The sequence below is a fragment of the Saccopteryx leptura genome, chromosome 2 (assembly GCF_036850995.1).
Source record: "Saccopteryx leptura isolate mSacLep1 chromosome 2, mSacLep1_pri_phased_curated, whole genome shotgun sequence".
In the NCBI taxonomy this organism is placed as follows: Eukaryota; Metazoa; Chordata; class Mammalia; order Chiroptera; family Emballonuridae; genus Saccopteryx; species Saccopteryx leptura.
Window position 1 is genome coordinate 188,509,227 of NC_089504.1, and position 22,392 is coordinate 188,531,618.

Genomic DNA, 22,392 nt, shown 5'->3' on the forward strand with positions numbered 1-22,392 from the left:
TACACTCTAGTTTGTCAACATCCCTTGTAAAATATATTATCCCTCTCACCCACCTCACCACTGAATGACCCTTGTGGTGGTCTGAAAGGGCCAGAAAACTGTGGGCAGGTCCTTTCAAATGGCTGAACATTGCATTTATGATAATAATTTCTAAGATTTCATTGGCTGTTTTTGGATCTTTCTTTTCCTGCTTTGGGTAAGGGGTAGATTGGTCTTTGTCTGTTTTTTTTTTTTTTTATCCTAAGCTCCAAAGCAGGACCCTAGCCGGTTTGTTCATCACTGTATGGCCAGTACTTGGAATGGTGTCTAGCACATGGTAGGGGCTCAGTAAGGGCTGATGATCTAAATTCAGGAACCTCCATTCATTGCTGTTTACTTAATTTTTAAATCAGCCTTGATATTCAGTTAGCTGGGGTCATATGCAGTCTAAATTCAGCATGTTATAATTCTTAATTTGTGTTTCTTCTAAATTTAATAAGTCTGCCTTGTTCAGCTTTACCTAAGACATTAATGAAAACATTGCATAGGCTGGAGCCAAAGTTGGAGCCATTTAATTTAGTACGCAGCAAGAGACACTGGTCAAGGTGACACTGAGCCATTATCCAGACTTCAGTGCAGAAGCAGCTAACCCAGGTTAGATTTCATTGTTTCATTCTTGAGAGGCTTTCCAAAAATATTTTGTTAAAATCAAAACAAAGCATTTAGTAGGTTAAATTTTATGAAATTCTCACTTTCTAGGCCAAAAATTTCCCTTATCAGCAATTTTATTGGTTCAACCTAATATAAAACACCCCTCTAATAGCTATCCAATGTTTTGTTTATTAAGCTGTGGGACCTTCCTTAGAGAATTTGTAATGGTTCTAGTCTGCCATGTCCAGAAACTACCATCTTCCACCTCAGATCAAGGTATTTGCCCAGGTCTTCTCCAACTAACAGCTCACCTATAAAGGTTCCTTCTTCACCTAGCATGCCATTTGCTTGAACCTAGAGATCAAGATCTAGTCATTGTAACTGAGAGTTGGTCTCCTCCCAATGCTTAAGCATACCTTGGGCTCTCCTCACACTAAACTATGTTTTACTATTTATGGTCTGAAGATTATTCTCCTTACAGAGACCTTTAAACACACTTAAGAGTTCCTCAAAATAAATTCTTATTCCTCCTGGAGCAAGTAAATGGCATTTCATAGTGCCTCAATAATTATAAATATTAAGGTATTTCTATAAGTAAATAGCAAATGATAATTTATATTAAAATAAAGTGCTTCCCCCCAACTCCAAAAGTGTCAAATGACTATAATACTACTAATAAAAAAGGGAACTTCTATAAGACAGAATTGTATATGACCTCTAAACAATAAACATGAATTTTTAAGAGTCAGTGAAAAATATTATTGGTAGGTTCAAAGATGTTGAATACAATGAATTTGAAATTAATGCTCTGACACATAAAGTAATTTGAAAGTTATACTATACATAATGAGCAGAGATTACTGTATTTTTCATTCCATAAGATGCACTATTTCCCCAAAAAAGTGGAGGAGAAAATGCGCATGCATCTTATGAAGCAAATGTTCATATTTTTTTTAGCTGCTGCAGGGTGCTGCACCAGTAAACATATGTAGAATGAGCATCAGTGGGAGTGTAATCATACCCACCATGGCGGAGTGCAGAACCCTGGCATCTGCTGAGTGATCTCCTGGTTCTGGTTTCCACAGTTGCATGCAGCACAGGAGGGAAGGCGAGCAATGTTGCATGAACACATTCATCTGGTATCGAGGGCAGATGTGAGAGGCACACTGCAGTGGTGGAAGGCTGTGCTGCAGCTGCTGGAGCTCTGTGTGAAGTGTTGACATCACTTGCTGCCCTACTAGTGCTTGACCAGTTTAGAGCACATATTAGTGAAACCACACACACAGAAAAAAAAATTTTAAAGAAGTGAAGACTCATTAGCTGCAATTCCTGGGGGTCTTACCAGCCAGTTGCAACCTCTCAACATTTCCATCAACAAACCTTTTGAAGTCTTTAGCGAGAAGAGTGGAACAAATGGATGGCTGCTGGTAATCATGATCTGACACCAGCTGGATGAATGAAGAGACTCACTATCACTCAAGTTTGTGAATGTGTGAAAACATCATGGCAGTCAGTAAAGAATGAGACCGTGGTACGGTCATTCAAAAAATGTGGCATTAGCAATGCCTTAGATGGCACTGAAGGTGGTACTATATATGAAAATAGTGAAGAAAATACTAGTGATTGTGAGAAACTGTGCTTATTAAATTCTGACACTAGCGATGATGAGTTCCTGGGGTTCCCAGACAACTAGAAGAGTATTTGAACATTAAAGTCTCTTATCATTTGTTAATAACAGTGCTAATTATTGTTAATACTGCTGTTGAGTTTACACTGTTGAAATATTATTGTGGTATATTTATTAAATATTTTAACACACCATTTGGTTCAGAATATTTTTTTTCTTATTTTCCTTCTTAAAACCCTAGGTACATCTTATGATCAGGTACATCTTATGGAGTAAAAAATATGGTATATAGACATAAGTAAATGTGAGGTAAGAAAAAGATCAGGAGAAAAATAAAGTGTAGGAAATTGTCTTGGTATGGTTATCATTTTCAAAACCAATAAAAGCTGATAACTAAAGCTATATGCAATAATATCCTAATGTTATGTCAAAGAATTAATTTTCCAGGTTTGTTTTTTTGTTCATTTCTTATATTGCAATCAGTGATAGTAGTTATAGGTGAAGAGGAAAAAGATATTCCAGTAATGAAACATCTCTGGTGTGTTCACTATTTTTAAGTATATGGTAGCAGTCCTAAAAAGCAAGCCCAATCTAAGTTTTAATCAGATGAAGTATTTAATAAGTATTAATATCTATTCTTGGAGAAAAAGAGAGTAGAAACCTATAGTTCTCAAATTATCTGAAACTAGAAATGAAATTACTCTTAAAAGTGGCCTTGGACAAATGAACCTTGGCAACAAAGATTTCAAATAAACTATTCTAAAGAAGTTACTCTCCCTAATGGGCAACCCAATCTGCACTGTGAAAGCTTCTAGCGCATAAATTCAAATGTCACTTTTCCTCTCGGGAAAGTAAGGTGTTGCCTTCTGTACTTGCCCGAGCAGGCTTCTGGTTATCACTAGCATGGGCTGCTAAACTGTCAATTATTCATCAGATTTTTAAATCTGTGGTTTCTCCAAAACTCTTTGCTTCTCCCTCACTTTGAGCTGTGCCCTTACTCATTAGCAGTAACAATATTCATTCAGAAAGAGAAGCATGACCCTCAAGCCCAGTTATCTGGGTGTTATTTGCAGGACTAGTAAAATCAGACAACTGAATCTACAGTTTGCAACTGGGCTAAGGAATCATGTGTGGATTTGAGTTTTTCCTTAACTTGACAACATTTTGAAGCATCTTGCTCACCTTAAATTGGCTTTTATGTTTAAAATGTCTAGGCTCACTGCTCTGTCTTTTCAGATAGTCAGAAAGCACATTCTTGGTCTATTGCTCTCAGTTACTTTTCAAAGGCATCTCTTTGAAAAGGATTTGCAGCTAGAGCAAAGGCAACAAGTTGACCTTTGCTGGCTGCAAAGACCTTTGTCATAATAACCAGCTGCTTTCTGGTCTGTAAGAGAACAGTTCTTTCAGCTTTCATTTATTGTTTCTAATACCAGCTCTGGCTCATTATAAACATTATTTTGCAAGCCTGCAAAGAACCAGGGTTTGAGTGATGATGCCCTTGAAATGGCCCAGACCTTAATTTCAGCTGGAAAGTCAGGCAAATGATTTCTCTTGTGCCATAAGTTGGAGAAAATGTTCATCGTTCCATTTGCTAAATGAACCAATAAACTGAATTTTAGATAAAGATAAGTTAATTCTTACATGTTTCCTAACTATTCAAATTTGTGATAGAATTTACCTCAAAAGAGACCAAAAGTTCATGTTGTAAATATTCCTCTAAGTCTTCTCCAAAAAACCTGTGGCCATTTACTAAAATGTTTATACATTGGGAAAAAAAAATACTCAAATCTTTCAGCTACTAAACACTGGCTCTGAATAAACACTAATTTCTAGAAACCAGAAATATCACTGAAAGCTATGTGCGGCTTACAATGGTCAGGCAAGTGATAGAGTTTTACATCAATTTCAAAAATCAGTGGGCTCATCTGGTCTACAGACCTACCTCATAGGTATTCCCCAGTTTCTGAATGTGTAACTAGAATAGACATAATCGACAACTGGCACAATTTTTGTGGGGTGAAATCTACTGGAATTTCACCTCCCTATCAAGAGACTAAACCCAGGGAAATTTCAGAAATTAATGATCTACCATCAAAGAAGCAGTAAGGGCAACACCCTGTGATAACCTCCTATGGCCATTTAACTCACCAATTTGGCTTGTGCAGAAATCAAGTGAATTTTGGAGAATGACTGCATAGTATCAAAATCTTACTCAAGTGGTGTCTACTACTTCAATTGCTGACCCACACAGTATTTTCACTGGAGAAAATAAACATGGCTCTGGCACATGGTATATAATTAGTGCCTTTCTCTTCACAGTAATTTGCAAAGACCACCAGAAGTAACTTGGTTTTACTTCACAGGGAAGACAATATAATACCTTCACAGCCTTCCATCAGCACTATATCAATTTTCCTGCTCTCTGTAATAATACAACTTGCAGAGATCTTGATTGTCTTGACATTCCACTAACTTCACACTACATTGACAAGATTTATTGATGGACTCTAACAAGAAGGAATGAACATGTACTTACTGTTTTAGTAAGACAAATGAAAGATAAACCCCACAAAATTTCAGTCCTCCAAACTCCCCCCAATCAAAGTTAAGTTTCTAGGGGTTTCCTCCAAGGTTAAAGCTGAGTTCCTGTACTTGATACCATCTACTACCAAATAAAAGCCACAATACATTTGAGAGGACTTTCAGAATTTTGAAAGAAAATTTTACCATACTTTAGTGTGTTCTTTCAACTCTTCTAGAGAGTCACCCATGAGTCTATCAACTTCAAGTGAGGACCAGAGCAAGAAAAGATTTGCAGTAAATTCAGGCTGTAGTACAAGCCTCTCCACCACTTGATCTTTATTATTTAGCAGATTTAATGACACTCAAAACCTCTGTAGCAAATAGGCACATGAACCTCTGGAGAGTACAAATAGGAAAATCACAATGCAGACCACTAGGATTGGGGAGAAATTGTATGCCCCCTTCTGTAGTTAATTATTTTCCCTTTGAAAAACAGCTCTGGCCTGACCAGGCACAGTGGACAGAGCATCGGACTGGGATGCAGAGGACCCAGGTTTGAGACCCTGAGGTCACCAACTTGAGCACGGGCTCATCTGGTTTGAGCAAAGCTCACCAGCTTGGACCCAAGGTCGCTGGCTCAAGCAAGAGGTTACTCAGTCTGCTGAAGGCCCATGGTCAAGGCACATATGAGAAAGCAATCAATGAACAACTAAGGTGTTGCAATGAAAAACTGATGATTGATGCTTCTCATCTCTCTCCATTCCTGTCTGTCTGTCCCTCTCTCTGACTCTCTCTCTCTCTCTGTCTCTGTAAAAGAAAAAAAAAGAAAAAAGAAAAACAGCTCTGGTTTGCTACTGGGCCTTGACAGAGATTGAACTCTTTTTTTTTTTTTTTTTTTTTTTTTTCATTTTTCTGAAGCTGGAAACAGGGAGAGACAGTCAGACAGACTCCCGCATGCGCCCGACCGGGATCCACCCGGCACGCCCACCAGGGGCGGTGCTCTGCCCCCCAGGGGGGGATGCTCTGCCCATCCTGGGCGTCGCCATATTGCGACCAGAGCCACTCTAGCGCCTGAGGCAGAGGCCACAGAGCCATGCCCAGCGCCCGGGCCATCTCTGCTCCAATGGAGCCTTGGCTGCGGGAGGGAAAGAGAGAGACAGAGAGGAAAGCGCGGCGGAGGGGTGGAGAAGCAAATGGGCGCTTCTCCCATGTGCCCTGGCCGGGAATCGAACCCGGGTCCTCCGCACGCTAGGCCGACGCTCTACCGCTGAGCCAACCGGCCAGGGCAGAGATTGAACTCTTAACCATGGACATCAGGTGACAATAAGGCCTGAGCTTCCCATCACAAAATGAGTGTTGTCTAGCCATACACTAAATGTATAGTAGTAGTTAAACATAAAATGGGTATAAAAGACCAAGATTGAGCAGGTTTGAAAGGTGTGAGAAAGCTGTATTGGGAAAGGCAGTCTCATGCATGGCTGACCCCCACTCAGCCTCATAAGAATAGGCCTTGAGTCTGGAACACAATCTTACCAAGAGACTACACAGCCTATGCTGGGCTTTTCACCTTGTGTGGAAGTATCTTTTCCTCTTTTGGACTCAACATGTGCTCCTTTGTTATATTTAAGCTTACATCAATGGCACTCAGGTATGGCCCCAGATTTTAGTACTTCAGACTCTATGAGAGAAATGGGAAGAGGTCCTTCCTCTGCAACATCACAGAGGTACCCATAGGCCAGTTGCCCCATGTCAGCTGTTGAGAGCACTGACTAGCTTTGAGGGACCAATACACACTATTGTAGCTGATCTTGCTCTATCTCTACTCCATGTAAAAAAAGCATTTTATTCCACCTAGTGCTTGACCATGTTTTCCTTGGTAACTCCAATACCATGCTGCAATGGGCAGAAGTGTGTGACTTCTATTTCCAGTGGCTGGCATTGTAGTGATGTCTGTTATCCTCCCCTTACATTGGCTAATGGTATAGTGCTACTCAACAAGATACAGGAGCAGGATAACTCTAGTTGCATTGCCTACTCTCTCTCAGTCCATTCAACTAGCTTCCTATGACCAGTGACTGAGGAAGATATTTGTATTCCACATGAATCCTTGTATTTATCCACTGCAGAGGAGGCTCTTACTAATCAGATAGACAAAATGATGCATTCTGTGGATGTCAGTCAGTCTTATTCCTCAGTCACCCCCATGCTTTCTCACTGGGCCCATGGACAAAGTGACTACAGAGGCCATGCATGGTCACAGCAACATGAGTTTCTAGAAATGACCTGGCTAAGTCTGACTAATCTGTCAGTAGTTGAGACTAGCATGGACTCCCAGATATGGTACCATTTCCCAGAACTACAGACTGCCACCAGGTGGCAGGTTGATTACATGGATGTGGTATAGCTTTATTCTCACTGCAGAAGACACACATTCTGGATATGGGTTTGCTTTCCTGCTAAAAGGGGAAGTGGTAGTTGGGCATCACTATCCACAGACATACACAATGCTTTATGTATGTTATGATACCAGTTAGAACCCTGCACCCTGAAAGGAGTTCTGTCTACAGGATGCAATATGTGCTTTGAATCACAGGCAGTTATATGATACTGTCTCTCTGACAGCCAGAATTAACAGATTCAGGAGTCAGGAAGTGGATGTGAAAGTGATTCCTCTTATTAAACCTAATAAATCACTCCCAGAGTTGTTGCACCCTATCCTAACAAACTTGAGCTCTGCTAGTTTGGAGATATTAGTTCCCAAGGGGGCAATGATTCAATCAGGGCACAGCAGTGGCCCCACTAAACTTGAATATCAGACTGAAACTTTTCAATAATCCCATTGAATTGAAGCAGGAGATTGGCCATTTTAGGCCTATGCCAACAAACTGATCAGCAAGAAAAAAAAATTAGTCCTCTGGTTGAAGTAATTGATCTCAATTACCAAAGGGATATTAGACTGCTGCTACAAATGAGGACAAGAATAACTATTTGTGGAACATAAGAGATTCTTGGGGAGTGTCTCTCAGTACTTCCAAGTGCAATAGTAAAGGTTAATGGAGAACTATAGCAATCAAAAAAAATTTGCAGAACTGAACACTCAGTCCCTTCAGAAAGGTGTAGGTTACCCTACCAGATATAAAACCTCAACCAGCAGGCCTTGCAGTTGGCTCAGTGGTAGAGTGTTGGCCCAGCATGTGTAGTCCCAGGTTTGATTCCCAGCCAGAGCACACAGGAGAATCGCCCATCTCCTTCTCTACTCTTCCCCCTCTTCTTTCTCTCTTATCTCTCTCTTCCTCTCCTGCAGCCAAGGCTCCATTGGAGCAAAGTTGGCCCAGGCACTGAGGATGGCTCCATGGCCTCCACCTCAGGTGCTAGAATGGCTCTGGTTGCAATGGAGCAACACCCCAGATGGGCAGAGCATTGCCCCCTGGTGGGCATGCTGGGTGCATCCCGGTCAGGTACATGTGGGAGTCTATCTGTGTGCCTCCCGCTTCTCACTTCAGAAAACTAAAAAAAAAAAAACCCAACCAGCAGAGGTTCTGATAGGAAAGCAGAGGAAATAGGATGAAGATAGTGGAAAAAAGAAGCCATTGATATCAACCATAGCCTTATGATCAATTGGAGAAACCAGGCTGGTAGCTTCACATATCTTTTCTTAGCTTGCTATATGTATATGTTTATTTGTATATACTAATAACTTTCTTCTTCCTCCCTCTTATCTTTATCTTTTATACAAGATGTTGGAGGTTAACTTTACAATTTAGTTTGTAACAAAATATTCTGATGAGTAATTAATATAGCCAGTGACAGATATAATGACTGTGGGGACTGAGTATCTCCTCATCTTGGAAAGAGGATGAGGACTTCTTTGCTGTGTCTTGCTAGGGAGAAATACAGAGTTGTTTCTTTGTTGAATAGAAGTTCAAATGTGCTAGAAGAGTGTATATGGAAGCTCAGTAACCAAAGGGCTGGACCATAGCAATTATCAGTGTATTGCCCCTGAACTCCAGATCCGCACTTTATTGCCTGCTCTGTGATACTGATATTTGCATGTATTTCCCCTTTTGCCAGCTAGCATGATAGGCTTCATCACCAGGCTGTGCTGGAGGGGCACCCGTTCTAGTGTGCTCCTCTGATGAAAGTACTGCAGCAGACACAGCTTCACCAGCACCCACTTCTGCAGCACTGAGCAGCTTCTCCAGCACCCAGCACCTGTAGTGCTCAGCAGAAGCAGTCTCCAGTGGCCAGCAGTTTCCCCTAGCACCCTTTCAGGCAGCTTTACAGTGGGGAGCCACCAACAAGACAGCTCACCATGAATGACTTCCCCCAGGTTCCCCTTGCACAACCTTCAGGCAAGCTCCAAAGTATAGCACACCCTATCCTCTTCCCCCGTATCCGAAAGGGAAGATTTCTAGCAAATTATGCCAGCGCAGCACCTCAGTGACTTCAGGATCCCATTAGCCATAGCCATGACCTTTTCAATAAGGTCAATTTCCTAGCCCTGGGGCAAAAATAGACCTTCCTTGGGTGTTTTAGCTCAGCCCAAGATGTTCTGATTGTTATTCACATACACTATTCTTGAGTTCTATTTACTCTTTACTAACCAATTTCTCATTACTCTAATCCTCTTATAGCTAATAATTCTTTATATTAAACTTGTTCTGCTCAAATTACTGTGTTGTTTCTGACTTCTGGTTGGACCCTGCTTGATCCAGCCAAGCACAAACACATACCATAGCTTTAGGAGGAAATGTTCATTATCTTATTTTAGCATATTGAAGAATAAAACTTATTTTCAGATAAAAATGTGTTAATTCTTATATATTTCCAAACTATTTGATTCTGTTCATAGGAATTCAGTATTTGTAACAATTAACTCATACTTTTAAACTATCTTTTAAAAAATATTCTACTTTTAAGTTATTAGGAAAACTAGATTGAGACTAAATGGCTATAGTTGATATTTCTTCTTCTCATTCTTAGAAATTTTTCTTTCTTAAGGGTAAATATACCACACTACATCTCTAACCTCTAACTACCAACCCTTTTTGTCTTTAATAGTCTTTCTCCCTTGTTATACAGTGAGTTTATGAAGCTAAATTAGGGAAAGAAAAAAAGTGTTTCATTGCTTAAGCTAGAGTTTATTACAGAAATTACCAGGAAAGAATATTTGCAACACTGTACTATATTACTTATTTAAAATATAACAATATTTATTTATTCTTTATGCATTTTAGATTAGCAAGACTTTCTCAATTAGTCCTCAAGGTATTTGTTAACAGGCTTGTGACTTCTAACCTCCGAAATAGAGTGTCTACTATTTAAAAAAATGAGATCACTCAGAAGTAAGAGTTACTACTTTCTTTTCTGTTAATGTATTACCATCAGTTTTATTATTTTTATTATGATTCATTTAAGTCAGCCTAATAAAGATGGCCTCATAGTCCAAAGGACAGAATCTGATTAGCTCCTAGTATATATAGTATTGCTTCTCATCACTTTCAGAGATTCAAATGCCTTCTGAAAGAAATCAGTCAGTGTAGTAAACTGAAATGTTTACCAGTAGGTTTAAGTTTTCTAATTATTTATTTGGGAGGTTTTCAAATAATATAATCCCTGTATATAGTAGTAGCCTTACCAGAATAAAATTTAAATAGTCTGAAGCAGATATTTCAAAATATGACTCTGCAAGTATTTTTGTTACTCTCATCCTACAAGCGACCATAACATCTCTATCAGCTCTGTAGACTCCTTGAAAAGGGAACAATCACTTAAAAGACAGGCACTGCATCCTCAAAGAAAACCTATTATTGTTGCCATTTTATAGATAAGAACACTAGATTAGAGGGCTGTCATTTAATCAACATCAAGTAGCTGACAAGCAGCAGTTAGAATTTGAATCCTGGTCTTCATAATTTTAAAATCCAAAGGGACTCTCTAGCACCATGAAAACCAATTAGAACTGAAAAAAAAGGACAAACAATCCAGATATAATATCCTGACTCTAAAAATGAGATCCGCTTCAATTCAACTGTTCAACGTTTGTCTGTTTGCACCAGAGTAACCTCTTAAGATGGCATCATGTTTTGTCCCAGAAATTCAACTTCAAAGAATCCATGTAAAGGAAATCAATAAGGTTGCAGTCAAATATTGTGTACCGAAGATGTGGGCAAACCCCAAATGTCTGTGTAGGTCAGATAAGTTATGGTCCAGACACAAAATCAAATATTATGCAGTCATTTAAAACAGCTCTTCTAGAAGTTTCAATGAAATACAAAGTGAGAAAAATCATGATACAAAATACTTCAGAGTGTAAAATTAATCACATAAACACACAGACACACATAATACATTATTTAAAAAGAAAAAGAAAGACCAGAAGATTTACAGAGATTAGTTCAGCCTTAGAGGAATATAAGTGAAGTTTTCTCTTTTCTTTATTCCTATTTTCTAAGATGTCTGTGATAAGCATTGTTTTATTTATAATAAGTGTAAGTTATTTGTAATATAATATTTTTCACACTTTCCAAATAGGAAAATATTTGATTTCCAAAGATTTAGTCTGTGGAGAATAATTTCAGAGAAGTATAGCTTGTATTTATAAGGACTATTTACAAGATGAACATTCTAATGTTGTTTTATTGCAATAAGAAGCAAAACTTATGTTGTTGTAAGCAAACCACATATAAATTCATTTATAGCCCTCCTGATCAGTTTTTATATACAGATAACACTCTAGAAATTTTATCATAACCAATGACACAGAATTCTTATTTTAAGTTCTAAGGAAGAACTATCAAGTTAAGCTCCCAAGTCTCTCTTCTTCAGTCCATTTCTCTGAGTTGAATTTTTTATATAAAACACAAACCAAGAACTTATTTGTCTTTCCTGCCCAAATGCAGCCCTTCTCACAGGTTCCTCTCATAATGGCATTCAGCTCAAAGTAACAGATTATGATCACTGAAACCACACACTTACTTTATTTTCCACATCTTCCATTTGCCACCTTGTCAGGATAGTGTATGAATCCCAGGGAACAATAAGTGCACTGGAAGAAAAGATGAGTAAGGCTGGATGAAAACCTGGTTCAGTTTGTTGCTCATGCTAATACTGTGATGATTCTTACAGCACTGATCCCTTAAGATCAAAGCCACCAAATTATATTGACTTGCTCTTCATGTAGAGAGATGTCTACAGATTTATCTACCAAGACCTTCCTCTCATTATCCCCAGGTACTGGAGGTACCACACAAAGCAAAGCCATGTACAAAGAAAACTCCTTCAGGATTTACCTGGACTGACCCAAACTCCCATCCTCACATTGCCTACTGTAGCCCTTGCACAAAGCTAATACTCATAAATCCTGGGCAGATTAACCAATAGCAAGCTCATTTAATGAGGGAGAAAAGCTGTTTTCAGCAGTCTCAGTTTCTTCCTTGTTCTCAACAATAAAAGATAAATATATTTATTTCTACTTGCAATATGCTGTGGTCAGATCAGTGGTGGCTTAGTTCTAAGAAATGAAAGGCTTTGTCCTTAGATTTTCTGAACTGACAGAACTTCTATTTTTGCAGAACCATGGGACCATTGAGATTTTTTTTCTCATGGCTTTCTCTTATTTAATTCAAGAATCATGGTCAGTAGAGTTTTTACTCTGTTAACATTTAAGATTCTAAATAAGACCTGGACATGGGGAAACAACAACCCCAATGTAGCATTTGAAGGACAACAAAATCTTCCCTACTGAAATATTCTCTTTTATAACCTTTCCAGGTTTTGGAAAATTGCCACACTGTTAAATGCATTGGGCTCAGTCCCTGAGGCCTCCTGATACAGGCAAGAGTATGATCTGGGATAAATAACAATATATCGAGGAGAGACAAGATGGCGCTGGAGTAGGCGGACGTACCAACATCTACCCCCCAGAACCAAAGTGGATTACAAACTAATTTTAAGAAATATCATCTGGAAAAACCAACTTTGGACTAAACTGAGAGGACTCTTCAACCAAGGAACACTGAAGAAGCCACACCGAGACTGCTCCAGATATATGGAAAAGATCTATATAGGCAGAGGGGGATCCTCAAACCCCTCAGCAAGATCTTCTGAGCATGGCTTTTAAGATACCTAGAGGCAGAAAAAGCCCAATAGAGATCAGGGGAACTACCAGCTTTTAGGATACACCCTTAAAGGCTCCAATGCCACAAAGGGGTCTCATAGGATGCCATCTGGGTCCTGCTTCAATAGTGGAAAGGAAGGTCATTGAGCTAAAGCCTGCCAGGCTTACATGCCTCTGCTGTGAGGAAACAGGGACACTGGAAGGTAGGCTTCCCCCTTGCTCCTCTAAGGGAGGGTTTAGTCTCTTCCAGCTCTGCTCCAGCCACCTATGACCTAACCTTGCCCAGAATGCTGGGGTTTGCCACTGAAGGCTGAAGGTGCCCAGGGCCGTCGGCCCCATCTAAGACACTGTGGATGAGCCTAGGGTATTTCTTCCAAGAAGCAGGTAAACTGATCTCATTTGCACAAGGGCCACTTAACTATGTTTTGCCTGAATAGTCAGGTTTTTTCTTCTTCCCTCAAAGATCTCTGTTGTGGGTGTTGATAGTTCTATTTTCTGCTGCTTTGCTTAATATATAATATTCCTTTATCCCTCCTACCTCAATGTCCCACTCATATTTCAGGCTGGGACCTACTCCTAATTTAGAGCTCTCTCTCCCCCTTTTGCCAACTTCTATTATAAATCTACCTTGGCCACCTAGCTTAGTGTATCCCAAGGTTCTCCTTACCATGCCACAGTCGCAGAGCTCCAGGGAAAAGCAACCTGGTCTCATCTCTCCAGGAAGAGGAGAACAGAAGCTCCATATCCACGCATGCTGCAAATGGCTTTTCCAGTCTACCTGAACCATTACCAGCTATAAGCAGCAGTCATTGGGACTTGGACATGAGCTGCAAAGTATAGAATGGTGACAACAATTCCAGTGCCATGCGGACTTTTCCTGGATGTGGACTTTTCCTGGACTCCTGGTCCCTGTGACAGCTCCTAACAGACTGAACTGTGGTTGGGTTGCATTTTTCAGGGATTTGGCATGGTGATGGGGCCAACTTGGACTTGGTGAACATGTTAAAGACACTACTCTTTTATGGATTCTTGCTGTATTGTCCAAGAGTTTGCTTAAAGGCTTTTAATCACTGTAAAAAAAATAGAAGACTGGATAAAGAAGATGGGGCACATATACACCATGGTATACTATTCAGCTAGAAGAAATGATGACATCGGAGCACTTACAGCAGAATGGTGGAATCTTGATAACATTATGCAGAGTGAAATAAGTGAATCAGAAAAAAACAAGAACTGCAGGATTCCATACATTGGTGGGACATAAAAGCGAGACTAAGAGACATGGAGTGTGGTGGTTACGGGGGGTGGGGGAGGGAAGGAAGGAGAGGGGGAGGGGGAGGGGTACAAAGAAAACTGGATAGAGCAGGGGTCCCCAAACTACGGCCCGCGGGCCACATGCGGCCCCCTGAGGCCATTTATCTGGCCCCCGCCACACTTCCCGAAGGGGGGTACCTCTTTCATTGGTGGTTAGTGAGAGACACAAAGCATGGCATCGCTCACATACAGTACTACTTCCAGTGATGTGGGATGCACGCCTCACGGCTCCGGAAGCACGTCACATCACTTGTTACATCTAGCAGTGACAAATATGGAACCGGACATTGACCATCTCATTAGCCAAAAGCAGGCCCGTAGTTCCCATTGAAATACTGGTCAGGGCCTGACCTGTGGTGGCGCAGTGGATAAAGCATCGACCTGGAATGCTGAGGTCGCCGGTTCAAAACCCTAGGCTTGCCTGGTCAAGGCACATATGGGAGTTGATGCTTCCTGCTCCTCCCTTCTCTCTCTCTCTCTCTCTCCTGTCTAAAATGAATAAATAAAGTCTTTAAAAAAAAAAAAAAAAAAAAAAAAGAAATACTGGTCAGTTTATTGATTTAAATTTACTTGTCCTTTACTTTAAATATTGTATTTGTTCCTGTTTTGTTTTTTTACTTTAAAATAAGATATGTGCAGTGTGCATAGGGATTTGTTCATAGTTTTTTTTTATAGTCTGGCCCTCCAATGGTCTGAGGGACAGTGAACTGGCCCCCTGTGTAAAAAGTTTGGGGACCCCTGGGATAGAGGGTGACGGAGGACGATCTTTCTTTGGGTGATGGGTATGCAACAGAACTAAATGACAAGATAACCTGGAAATGTTTTCTTTGAATATATGTACCCTGATTTATTGATGTCACCCCATTAAAATAAAAATTTATTTATAAAAAAAAATAACAATATATCAAGGTGAAATTTTTTTATAGTTTTTCTTTTTATAATATTTTAAATTCCTTTTGAATGTGTTTTGATATGTACATTCTAAAGCTTGGCTAAGCTTGGATTTGTTACCAGGAAGAGATCTGACCCCTGTAACAGAAAGTTGTGTGTGTTCTAAATGAAGTTTATGAGTCTGAGCCTCAGTGAAGTGGTTTAGGAATATTTCAACCACTATACTTAAATTATCTGCAAATTTCAAGTAGCACCTGGCAAGATGGGAAAGAGAAGAAGATGCTCTATCAGTTGTTAAAGAGGAATTAGAAAATTATTCACTCACTGGGAAAAATGGTACCTGGGAAAGACAGAAACCAGGGAGTCACCACTGCTATGGTACCTTACCTTCTTCCTTTTATTCAAAGCAGAAAGAAAACTCTAAAGGGAACTAAGTTAGAGTTATGAGATAATGACTTCAGTAGCAGACTATATAAAAATATAATGAGTGAAACTATTCACTAAACTGAAATAGTTATAGGTGCTATAACATGTAAGTTTAAGAAATTCAGGGCCCTAGCCAGTTGGCTCAGAGGTAAAGAATGAGTCCAGTGTGTGGAAGTCCCAGGTTTGATTCCTAGTCAAAGAACACAAGAGAAGCAATCATCTGCTTCTCCATCCCTCCCTCTACCTTTTTTCCTTCTACCATTCTCTTCCTTTCCCACAGCCATGCCTCAATAGGGCTGAGTGCATCAGCCCCAGGCCTCTGTGGAACCTCCACCTCAGGTACTAAAAATAGCTCAATTGTGAGCATGGCCCCAGATGGGTGGTTGCCAGTTGGATCCCAGGGCTCAAGTGAGAGCCTGTCTATATATCTCCCCTCCTTTCACTTGGAAATACATACATACATACATACATACATACATACATACATACATACATACATACATACATAAATATTCTGGAGCCATGTGGATCTAAAAAAACCATAGCCAACAGCTGCACCAAGGGTAGATTCAAGGAGTGGCTTTAACCACAAGGAGGGGGTGTTACAATCAGAGTTATATTGAGCAGATGTTTATAAGCATTAATCAACAGTGAGAAAATATTACAAACAGTTCTAAATTGAGTCTGTTTAATTCTTTAAGCCCTGTGCTATTTGTCAAGTCTGTTGCCCAAGATAACCATACAGAAGGACTACATGGAAAGACACAGATGCCTGGCCAGCCTCAAGCAGGTCCAAGCATCCTAGCTCTTAGGCCAGATATGTGAGGGAAGAACCACCTTGAAAATACATTTGTGTCTACGGCCATACCACCCTGAACGCGCCCGATCTCGTCTGATCTCGGAAGCTAAGCAGCGTCGGGCCTGGTTAGTACTTGGATGGGAAAATACATTTGAAATCCAGTTGAACCTTCTGAGGGGTACAGCCTCAACCACAATATGAGTGCAAGGAAGAACAAAGTTGAGTTCATAATTGCAACAGACAATATAAAATTGTTATCTTAAACCACCACATTTTGTCATGGCTTGTTAAAGGCACTCTAGGTTTTGTTCTATAAGTGTCATTTGTCCCCACACACCAAAAAAATTAGGAGTGGGTTAAGTATGTTTCAGAAAACAATCAGATATACCTGTTTCCCTACTGAACCTATCAGGAATTCATTTGTTCAGCCTGTTCTGTTCCTGCCTTTCCATAAATAGGAAATCACCAAACACCATGATTTTTCATTCCAGGCCAGTGACAAGGGGCAGGAAAATGCTTGGGACTTTTCTTTGTTGACATGTGCTCTTCCCCAAAATATTCAGCTCCCTTCTGTGGGTGACCAGCACACCCATCAGGAGTCTCCTCTCTCATCTGTCTCCTCCCTCTGTCACTTTCTCTGCTTTCCAGACTCGTGGTGCTGGTTTTGATCCCTCCTACCTTAGCACAACCTCCTTCTCAATGTTCTCCTCCTCTCTAATAAGCTAAAGTACAGCACCACTCTCTAAGACTCCACTTTAACCTCAAGTATAAACATCAGCTGAGAGCATGCCCTCACTTCACTAGGATCCATCTGGGCCAGGAAGACAAACACCCCTGATTCCCTCAGCCCCTATTCCTCTCCATGGACTCAGCTCTCTGCTTCGGGTTTTCATCTGTTGTGGGATCTTCTTGATTAATGGTGGCAAGTGCTCGTTCCCTGCACCAGCCTTGAAGGTTCTGAGGACTGCTACCCTGTTCTGTCTCACACAATCCACTTTATGGAGCTTTCTCCCCTTTCCAACCTGGACTTCCCTTCCCTGCCACAGGTCAGCTTGAATCTTTGCTCCAGGACATCTGCCCAAGTCCCAGTCTAGCTTTCTTTTTTTCCTTTTCTTTTCTTTTTTTTTTTTACAGAGACAGAGAGAGAGTCAGAGAGAGGAATAGACAGACAGGAATGGAAAGAGATGAGAAGCATCAATCATCAGTTTTTCGTTGTGACACCTTAGTTGTTCATTGATTGCTTTCTTATATGTGCCTTGACCATGGGCCTTCAGCAGACTGAGTAACCCCTTGCTCAAGCCAGTGACCTTGGGTCCAAGCTGGTGAGCTTATCTCAAACCAGATGAGCCCACGCTCAAGCTGGAGACCTCAGGGTCTCGAACCTGGGTCCTCCGCATCCCAGTCTGACTCTCTATCTACTGTGCCACCACCTGGTCAGGCCTAACTTTCTTGATTCAATCTCAATACCTGTCTTTTATCTACCTGATCCAAGGCAGAGCCTCAAAAGAAATAACTCCTCCTTCTCACAACTGTAGCCCTTGCTTGACTCTCGCCAATTCCATGTCTAATCCAAGCCCCTTGTTCTTCAATCTCTGTTTTCAGCAGACACTCATCCTCACACAGCTGGAAAGACACACTGCCTAGGCTCAGACCCAAACTGAAACCCCTTTGAGAGCTATGCAGAAGTGTGCCTGAAGCAAGGTCCCAGAGAGTGACAGAGCTTTAGTCTTGGTCATTTCAGATTATCACCCCCCCCCAAAACAGGTTTATGTGGTTCAAGGAACTTTAACAAGGGAAGAACTAATTAAGAGAAATATTTTACATATGCATAACATTTATAACTATAACATATGTCATATATTTATATATAAAATACACATGCTTGACTTATTTACATCACTTACTATCTCCTTTCATTAGGATAAAAATTTCATGAAAACACAGACTTTTCTGTTTTAGTCACTGCTGTTTGATTCCCAAGTGTCAATAATGCCCAATACATAGTAGATTCTCATGAAATATTTGCTGAATAAGTGAGTTAATAAATAAGTAATTATGGTCCCAATAAGAAATTATGTTTCTTATAGGTTCACAAACGCCCAATTTATATACTAAGTGTTTGTTTGTTTGTTTGTTTTGTCTCATGCAAGAGAAACCACTTTTAGTTTAGTTAAACAAAGGGGGATTTTTAAGGGTTATTATCATAAAGGTGCCAGAACTGTCAAAGGAAAGAGACACATACTTGGAAAGTAACTACCAGTCAGATAGCTGGAAAAAAGGATTGACCAGAACATTCTCATCAAACTGGAAATGAAGAACTCCAAACTTTTCCAATATCTGTCCCTAACTCAAGAGTCAAATTCTAAAGAAGGGATGAGTCAGTTCAGAAGCTAGTCCTTTGGCAATGAATGATGGCATCAGAATATAGACAGTGGGAATGGGGTCCATTTGATAACCCAAGGAATTTTTTAGAAAATAGAAATTCTGAACAACCAAATACAAAACTCTGTAGTTTAAGGGTCAGGCAGTTACCTTGGGTTTAGCAACTCCCACACCCTTACCAATTCTTAAACTGCTTTCTGTTTAAGAGAATGTTCACATATAGTAGTTTCTTCCATTGCTGTGTGCTTTGATAAGCAAAAACAAATTTTATTAGAAACTTATTACAAATACTAAAAATGATGTTTTAATACAGTTTCAATAAACTTTAGGAGTCAATACTACAAAGCCTTGGCCTGACCTTTGGTGATGCAGTGGATAAAGTGTCGACCTGGAAATGCTGAGGTCGCCGGTTTGAAACCCTGGGCTTGCCTGGTTAAGGCACTCATGGGAGTTGATGCTTCCAGCTCCTCCCCCCTGTCTCTCTCTCCTCTCTCTCTCTCTCTCTCCCTCCCTCTCTCTCTCCTCTCTAAAAATGAATAAATTTAAAAAAATACTACAAAGACTTGAAATATATTGAATCATTAAAAAAAATGCTCTCACTTAGAACCTTCTCCAGTGGCCAATCACAACTTTGAGCTGCTTTGATTTACAACCTTGGCCATTGTGACCCAGTCATTTAACCCTATAATCAACAGCAATCACTAATTTCTATTACAACGTTTTGCAGGCTGAGCAAGAAAACATTTCTCCTGAGGACAAATTAGGCAACCCAAAGTGACTCTTGCAAATAAATACTATTGGCCAAAACTCTCTGTGCTACAGTTCACTCACTCACAACAATTTATTCTATAAGTGCCACAGAAGCTAAAAGCAGTTGTATAATTTTTAAAAGTAAGAGAAATATCCAAAGAGATTTATATAATATAATGGCTACCTGGTGACTGGATAAAGATTTTTACTGGTTCAATGACAATATGTACTTTCATTTATGCCTCCAATAGTTGCCATCCAAAAGATATTGTGTCCAAATATCCTTCAAGACAGATAATAATTCACCATTAAGATGATGCAAGGCTCTATTAGGTTAACAGGCAGAGTTTCCATTGGCTCAAGGTACTCATTCCTGAATTTGCACTCAATAGTGAAAAATAATGGCCAAACAGAAGACACTATGCAGAATGGCTAATTGACAGATATACCACCAATAAATCAGCTGGACTCCATTAATAGGTAATGGTGCTCAATTTACTGTTCATTCAGATATCCCCAGCAAACCCAAAGAACTCTTTAAAAATAACTGCAGTAATGATTCCCCTTTATGTAAGTCAAATAAAATTAGCATTTAATCCTGGAGTTGTATCCTATAGAAATAATTATTATGATAAGTTTTTTAAATATTTCTCAGCATGGAGTCCAGGATTACAGAGTCCTGGGTTCACTATTTCATCTTGGCTATTAATATGCCATACGGCTTGTTGTATCTAAGTTCCCATCTTGCTACTGATAAAACAGGAAAGCCCAAAACAGTCTACAAATAATACATAAGTCAAGACTTAATCACAACTGACTATAATAACAAAATAATCTGCTTCCTTTGACAACCTCTGTATGCTTACCTGATTCTCCAAATTTTACCATGAAAGACACAAGAGGGATACAGAGAATTGTCCAGTAGGTAATCCAAGGGTTTGTTGACAATTGTTGTGAAGTAGAAGATAGGTGTCTCCCTTAATCTTGCAATTTTTCCTCCAAGAAAGTACTTACATATTTTTCTCCCTCTTACTAAGCAGAAAAAATAATGATATATGGTCTCTCCCTGGGGACTGGCATGTCCAAAACCAATCTGATTTCTTGCTACAATGCTGGTTTAAAATACAGTAAAAAGAATGTTTGTGTTTCTATGGCACCTTTTTCTTCCCCCATATTACCAGGACATTTCTATCCCTAGCAAAAGACTTCAGTGTCAACACCTAAAATCATCCCAACTTTCCCCCCACAGTTTTTGTAAGGAACAAATGAGATGACTACACAGTGACACTCTGTAGAACAGTAAAATGTCATACACAAGCTGGACTTGTGTAGAATATTATTATTAATACCATTTAAGAATAAAAATAATATGCACTTAAACTCTCCATAAAAATAGCCCTTCACATTCTATTAATCCAAGCCCTGTCTGTAGCTTGGTATTTATATGTGCAGTATATCCTTTGAAAGCCATTCTGGACTGAGTGCAAACACTTAAAAACTATAATCACTTTCAAATTACAAATTATGAGGTACATTTTCAGAAGACCACAGTCCACAGTGGATATTATAATGGGTAAACATATTTAAATAATAATATAAGCTTTTAAAAACTGTATTAAGAAGTATTATAGTGATTGTTTTATTGGCCTTCAAAAAGCTGAGCTAATATCTATAACATGTTGAGCTGTCAGAGTCCTCTTCTTCCCAAGTAGTCCAGAGGGCACCTCACCAGGTCTTATTTTCCTGGAGCCTATAGGATGGCCCAACTTCCCCTACTAAGGTGGCCAGATGAATAATGCAATAAGATCAGTACCTGAGAAGACACTGGGATATAGGCAATGTGAATTTCTAGTATATAAACCATGAGAATTCCTGTTGGTTTTAGTGTTGCTTTCATTATTCAGGTATTTCCAAATAAATACACAAAAAAATTTGTTTTAGTACTTGAAAATTATTTTTTTAAACATGACAATTTGTTTAAATGAATAACTAGTATATGCCTGACCTGTGGTAATGTGGTGGATAAAACTTTGACCTGGAACACTGATGTTGCTGGTTCAAAACCCTGAGCTTCATGGGTCAATGCACATATAGGAGTTGATGCTTCCTGCTCCTCTCCATCCTCTCTTTCTCTCTCTCTCTCTCTCTCTCTCTCTCTCTCTCTCTCTCCTCTCTGTCTCCCCTCTCTAAAATGAATAAATAAAAATAAAATAATAATAATAATAATAACTAGCATATGATGTGCATACATTTGCTTAGTTGAATTCAAAAGGCTCAAAATCTAAGTATATAAAATAAAATAAATGAATTAGTGCTGCAACTCTAAAGTACATTTAAACTCAATATTCAAGAAATGAAGACTATCTACTATTTCTTAACCAATAAAGTTAACATCTTGGATTAGTGATAATAAATACTCACATGACAGTTCTTATTGTGAGCACTTGGAGATAGAGGATGAACCACAAAGCAAGGTGAACAGTGCAGCTCCCCAGTTTGGGGGACAGGATCACCATAGGGCATCAGTTATTATATGTACCCAGCACACTCTTCTTAATCCCTGAATTGCCACAGGTTCCAGACTCTAGCAGAGGATTTTTCAGTCACCAAGCCCAACAAGCAGCCAGCAAGCAGAGACCAGAAGAGGTGAGACTCAGAGAAATTTCCCCCAGGACCAGTGTGGGTAAAAGCCAGCCTAGGTATGCATCTTGGTATTTTCATGTGCACCTGGGCCCAGCAGAGGCAGACACAAACTCTGGATTGCTTGTAGCTCCAAGAAGATTGCTGAGGGCCAGTTATGGGCAGTATCTCCCAATGGTCTGCACCAGATTCCTTCCAGAGAGGCCCAGGGCTGGCACATCCAGTGGCCAGCTATAGGAAGCATCAGTTCAGGACCAAACAGGCCTTGCTAGAGTGGTATCCTAAGAAAAA